The sequence below is a fragment of the Peromyscus eremicus genome, unplaced genomic scaffold (genome assembly GCF_949786415.1).
Source record: "Peromyscus eremicus unplaced genomic scaffold, PerEre_H2_v1 PerEre#2#unplaced_75, whole genome shotgun sequence".
NCBI classification, from domain to species: domain Eukaryota; kingdom Metazoa; phylum Chordata; class Mammalia; order Rodentia; family Cricetidae; genus Peromyscus; species Peromyscus eremicus.
In genome coordinates this window covers 335,202-341,797 of record NW_026734316.1, presented here as the reverse complement: position 1 = coordinate 341,797, position 6,596 = coordinate 335,202, and positions in this window count along the sequence as shown.

Genomic DNA, 6,596 nt, shown 5'->3' with positions numbered 1-6,596 from the left:
GCTTCTTAAAAAGAATAGCACATACTTCCAGGGAGGAAATGGAAGGAAATGAGGAACTTCTAGGAAGTCTGCAGAAACTACAATACAGTGGGACAGAATCAGGAGTAGGCTTATCAAACAATACTGCAAAAGGGAGCACAGGATATCTCAAGATCATTATTGAGTAAACCCATCAGTGGTCTTGGGACTGATATTCATAGCTCCATGTGGGATCTGAAGCAACCCCACCATAAAAGCCCTGGTTCCACACCATTACCAGTTCCCCCAAACATGTTCCTGATTTTATGGGAGGAGCTCTGTTTTATTGTCAATAAATCAGGCCCTTAGGGAACGCTCCCAAGGCCTAGGCCCCAGGCTGTTAATTGCTCTCCCAAGAATGATACTTTTCCTTATCTGAGTGCCAAAATGAAAGCCTTGCTTGATCAGTCTAGTCCTTAACACAACATTATTTAACTTTTCAAATACTTGTCACCTGGTGTCATATTGACCTTCTGGCTGAACCATGCTTTTCTCAAGAAGAAAACTGGGGCTGGGCACTGGTGGTGCACACCTGTAATACCTGCACTCAGGAGGCAGAGGCAGGTGGATCTCTGTGAGTTCGAGGCCAGCCAGGTCTACAGAGCTAGTCCAGGACAGGCTCCAAAGCTACAGAGAAACCCTGTCTTGAAAAACTAAAAAACAACAACAAAAAAATGGAACTTTATGGCACAACAGGCCTTAGGGTTGGCTGTGACATATAATGTCTCAATAAGCAGCTTGTTAGAATCTCATTCTTTGATATAAGTTTGGGCCTAGTTGGTTTTGTAAATCAGCAGTTATTCCTTTGTAATGGTTTGGAAACAAATGTCTGGACAATCCTGGTGAACAAATTTGTATCCTACTGTCCTAATCTCTAAAAGGCCTGGCTAGAATACATTTATCTTTGGGGAATTTTTTATTTTTGAGACAGTCCTCCCTCCTCTAAATTCTGTTTTGTGAGAGTTACTATCTCCTAAGCATTAGTAAATCCTTTAAATCAACCATTATACTCATCTACATCATATGCTAGTAGTGGAGTGCTACCCAATGCATGAGATGCCTTTTACAACCACCCACAAAATTAACTATAAATGGATCTTACACGTAAAAAGTAAATGCAAAATACTGATTCTCACTCAACAAGGTACTAGAAGGTACTCTCCAAATTAGGCAACCTGCGTTCTATGGGTGCAAAAAAACATGTTTAAGTTCAAAGATGTTTTTAAGCACAGCTTTGTACTTTCAATTCTGTGAGCAGATTCAGCCCATAGAATAGGTATTCAGAGGCCTGCCTCTGGATCCAGGGAGTTTCAAGTACCACATGGGACATCAGAGGACAGGGATATTGCAGGCAGGTTCCCACTCAGACCCAAGGAGGACCCACCACACTGGATCCTCCACCTCACCATCTGCTCCACCTCATCTGGAGTCAGCAGCCTCTCACTCACCATGTCATGGTTTCCCAGCTCAGCCATGCTGTCTGCTCAGCTCCCTGCAGCAGCACTCACAGCACATCACACCACACAAAGCTGCTGGTGCCAGCTCCTCTTCAAAGAAAAGGCTGAAGCCTGGAATGGCAGGAAGCACCCTGCACAACTTCTGACGGGCAGCCCACTTGGAGGACCTGATTGGCTAATGAGACCTGAGTGACAAGACCACATCCCATAGGGTTACAATGTGCTCAAAAACCCAGCACAATGGCTCCTGTCCCTCCCTTCCACCCAGACAAAGACTTTTTCTAGATCAGCAGAGATATGCATATCAATAGCACTTGCCCTTGGCTGCAAAAGTAAACCTGCTCTCTTCCTGCTCTCCTTAGGCACTTCTCCTTCTTCCTCCTGGACACAATGTAACTAGCTAGCTTGTACAGACCACTATACTATGTGGGGTGGAGATTCCCTGTCACACAGGTAGAAGGGTGCCCAGAATATTAACAACAACAAAAGATACTTAAAGACAAACAAGGAGTGTTTGTTGTGTCACTTAACACTGACATCAGGTGAACTGAAGGTATTTTTTCCCTGTTTGTCACTGGGACTTCAGACAAGCAGCAAAGAAAAGCAGGAATTAGATCACACTCAAGATAATAAGTCTTTCTCCCATCAGAAAGCTGGATGATGGCTCCGTTGCTTAAGGAGTTTTTATTCCTGAAATTTGGAGTAAACAGTTGGAAAACTAAATAATAATGAAGAGTACTCTTCATGGAAAGTTGAATACTTAGAGAATAATGGAGCTAGGAAGAAAGCATTTATGAGTATCATTGTTAGTCAGCACATGTTCCTTCCTGGGCAGGTGAAAAAAAATGACAACTGTAGTATTCAAGCTTTTCTACATAATCAAGACTGGTAGAATGAATCTCTCCATGAATGCAGAAAATTGATTTTGTAGAATGTCTTACAAGCATGCAGGATGGGAAGGAGATCATTTTAACTAGCCCTGCCTGCTGTCTGTCTCAGGGCTGGGACATCATTGCAGAGAATTCCATTTTTAAGATTTATTTTATTTTATGTATATGGGTGTTTGCCTCCAGGAGTCTATGCAGAGTTCTTGCAGAGACCAGGAGAGAGTTACAGGAGATGGTTAGGTATAATGGAACCTCTGTCCTATGTAACAATACCTGGTGCTGCTTTTAACTGTTAAACTATCTCCCTAGGACACTTCTTTAATTAAAATTTATTTTTATACATTTTAATTAATATGTATTAAATCAATTTCCCCATTCCTTGTCCTCTCTCCATCCCTTCCCAAATTCTTCCCTTCCAGTTTCTTCCTTGTTATGCCTGTGAGAATATGTATGCACAAATATATGAATAAACCCTGCTGAGTCCATTTCTGTTGGTTTTGTTTATAGGGATCCTAGGATGAACACTTTTTATTTGACATGCACTTGGGGAGTTCATCCCTGCCTGAGGCTAGTTCTCCCATGTGCAGAAGAATTCCACTATTTAATGAGCAACAAGAGTCTTATCATTTAGGTGCCTTGGACTGGAAACATTATAGAGAATAGAAAATATTATCCAGAATAGTAAGGTTGAGGTGGTAAATACCTCAGCTAACAATTACTGATGCCATGACCCTGAAGTTTGGAGCTGAAGGGAAGACTATGGACACCCTCCTAAGCCAATTACAGTCTTCTTTAGTTCTATGGTCCTCCCACCACACCCCACTGACCATTCTCATTTTGTATGACTTTGAAAACTTAAAATTCCTACCTCCACATTCTAAGTAATATGATTACAGGCCTGAACCACCATGTCAGGCTTAGGTTCCTTCAAATGCATTTAGTGAGGTATTAGAATAATAGGATGAGTTACATGAACATTTATAATTAACTATATTCAAAAAATACTCATCTCTTTGAGCCTGGGTTTCACCATCTGCAGAACAAGGACAGAACTCTTCCCTGGTCATTGATCAGAAACAACAGACTCAATACTAAAGAAAAATAAAATTTCTCATAGTTGTAAGACAGTGGACATTAAGGTAGGAAGGCTACATTTGATGGGAATCTTCTTCTGTTACTGGAGATAGGACCAGAACCTGTGTCCTGGCTACTCTAAATAGGCAGACTCAGCCATTCATCCTCACTAAGCCAATTAAATGGCTCAAGTTATCCAGTGAGTGGCATGCCCACCTATAATGCAGGAAATCTGGTGGCAAGGTGAACAGATCTCTCTGATGTCCAAGGACAGCCTAGTCTATGATGTGAGTTCCAGTCCAGCCGAAGAGTCATATTAATATTATTCTCTACAAAAAAAAAACAGAAATAGAAAAGGGAATAAAGCAAATTATTAATGAAAATTTAAAACATGATATTTATTCAAATTGACTAATTTGGAACAATAAAGAAAATATAAGGTAACTAACCTATTTGTGGGGTCTTAAGAGGTTTAGAAAGATGGTAAAAGTTAAGCAAAACTGAGCAATTTAAAAAACATATAATGAATTTTTCCCATCTATAAAACCCTCCTATATTCTCATCTGGAGGATTCAAGTCTTTTCCCACAATGACATGCTCAGTGAAATTAAAATTACATGTGGTTCACTGTTTCACTAGTTGTTAGACAAAGGGAGAGATATAAGTATCTCTTTAGAACATCCTTATTCCATCCAGGAATGAAGGTTACAGGGATTGAGAGGGTAGGGATTGAGAAGCTTTGAGGCCCAAATGTAAATCACAGAGTGTGGGCATGCAGGAACTTGTCACTGACAGCTACATGTAGTTGTCAAAAAGAGGAAAGAGTGGAAGGACTGGAATGCACTGATTCACTGAAAACTTAGGGTAGAAAATGCCTTATCTGTTAAGAAAACTGAAGATTCTTTCAGAGCATCTATCCAGCTTCCATTCCTAGTACATACAGAAGCTCAGTACTATCTGTAACTCCAGGATCAAGAGTCTGTAGCTCCAGATCTAGGAGATCTGACACCTTCACACAGACATCTGTCAATCTTGACCTTTTCTATTCATATGTAATAGTTGCAATGTTTGGAATGTCAGACACTTTTCCTCAGATGCTGGCCCATCCTTTGGTGAATCCCTGGGTGCTGTCAGCATAAGGATCCAGATGTTGCCTACCAGTAAGCCTATTATGACAGATGTACCTGGGTCCCTAAGCCTGTCATGGCAGCTGTGTGGTTAAGCTTTTTTGGGCTCTTACACATTTCGCCAATATATTTCAGGATTATACACAAATGATATTGAAATGCTGCAGATGTCTACTTCTGGGTGGTGCCTGCATGATGTACAGGACCATCAATTGACCCTAGTCTTCTCTTATTTCAGCCAGTCATAGGGAATACCCCATAAGACTGTAGAGGTGTGTGCTTGGCAGCAGAAGGCATGGGAACAGAGTAGAAACCTGTAACTGGTGTCACAGCTGCTCAGAACCAAATAAACACACAGAGGCTTATATTAATTAGAACTGTATGGCCTAATGGCTCAGGCTTCTTGCTAACTAGATCTTACATCTTAAATTAACCCATTTCTTTAAATTTATACTTTGCCACACAGCTCGTAGCTTATCGGTATCTTTACATCTTGCTTTTCATGGCGACAGCTTTTGGCAACTCCTGACTCAGCCTTTCTGTTCCCAGAAATCTTATGTCTTTTTGTCCTGTGTATACTTCCTGCCTGGCTACTAGACAATCAGCACTTTACTTATTAACCAATCAGAGCAACACAGTCACAGCATACAGAGCAATATCCACAAAAGAAACCATAGGCATTTTGGCAATTTCTTCATGGAGCTTGCTTGTTCCTTCAGGATCTGCTTGGGCCAACCACTCATATACCACTTCCATTTGATAAGAGATTGCTGCAGTGTGTCTTACTTCATGACTTGTTTGGTCTGATAACACCCAGCTCATCATGGGCAGTTCAGGTAACATGGTATGGTGGTGGCCTACCCACAAGTATTCAGTTTCTCTCAGTGGCTGGGATTGATGGCCTGTGATTGTATGCATAGTCATAATTATTTTTGAAAATGGTTCTATGGATACCAGTGGCAGACACTTGAATTGATTTTAATAGGTATTGTATTGTTCCAATTTTCCAATTCTCCTGTTCTTGGTTTGTTTTTTTTTTAAGTTTTGTTCTTTTACTGTGTATATGTTTGTGAGTGTGTGTGTGCCATGTGTGCATTTGTAGACTATGTAGCACAGGCTGTGAACCTCAGAGTCATCTTCCTGCCTCTGTGTGCAGATGGCTGGTACTAAAAAAATGCACTACCACCCACGGCTTGAAAAATAGTTTTAATGGTCTAAGTCTCCTCTTCTTATGGTGGCCAGCAAGACCATGAGATGCTGTCAGAGCCCCTGATGCTGGAGTTACAGATTGTAGCAAGCTTCTATATGTACTGGGAATGGAAGCTGAGTGCTATGAAAGAAACTTTGGTGCTCATAAATGATAAGGCATTTTCTACCATAAGTTTTATATTCTTCTTTATATTTCTGGTACAAGGCAGCCTAGTCAGGGTTAAATACCTGATGTGGATTACAACATAGAATTATCCTATATTTGTGAGAATAGAGCAGGGATGAGATCCCTAATTATTTGGCCAATACAACATGGTCAGCCAAACATCCCTATATGTACAATTAACAAACATGGATGCAGCAGATTGTATTCATGTATTTCATTATACTTGTTCACTCACACTTAAAAAGGAAGAATTTAGAAGGGATTTTGGAAGGGAGTGAATAAAAAGATAAAAAGGAAAAGGAATGTTGTAGCATGAATCTTAACAGTTCTTATTAATAAGATCAAACCTGAGTCCAGTTATTGGGGTAATTGCTGGAAGGTCAGAGTATCAGAACAAGCCACAGCTAACTTCACCTGGCCAACTTCTCAGCTGGTCCTGTTTCCTCAGACTGGAAGCTTCTGTGTTCACATCCCAATGGCTCTCAGCTAAACTGCTGCTAGAAGCCTGAATGCTTAACCAGCCAAATGCTTAGCCAGGCAAATGCCTCTAGTTTCTGGTCCTCATGCCTTATAAACTTTTCTGCTTTCTGCCACCACTCCCTGGGATTAAAGGCTGCTTTCTGGGATTAAAGGCATGAGTCACCATGCCTGGCTGTTT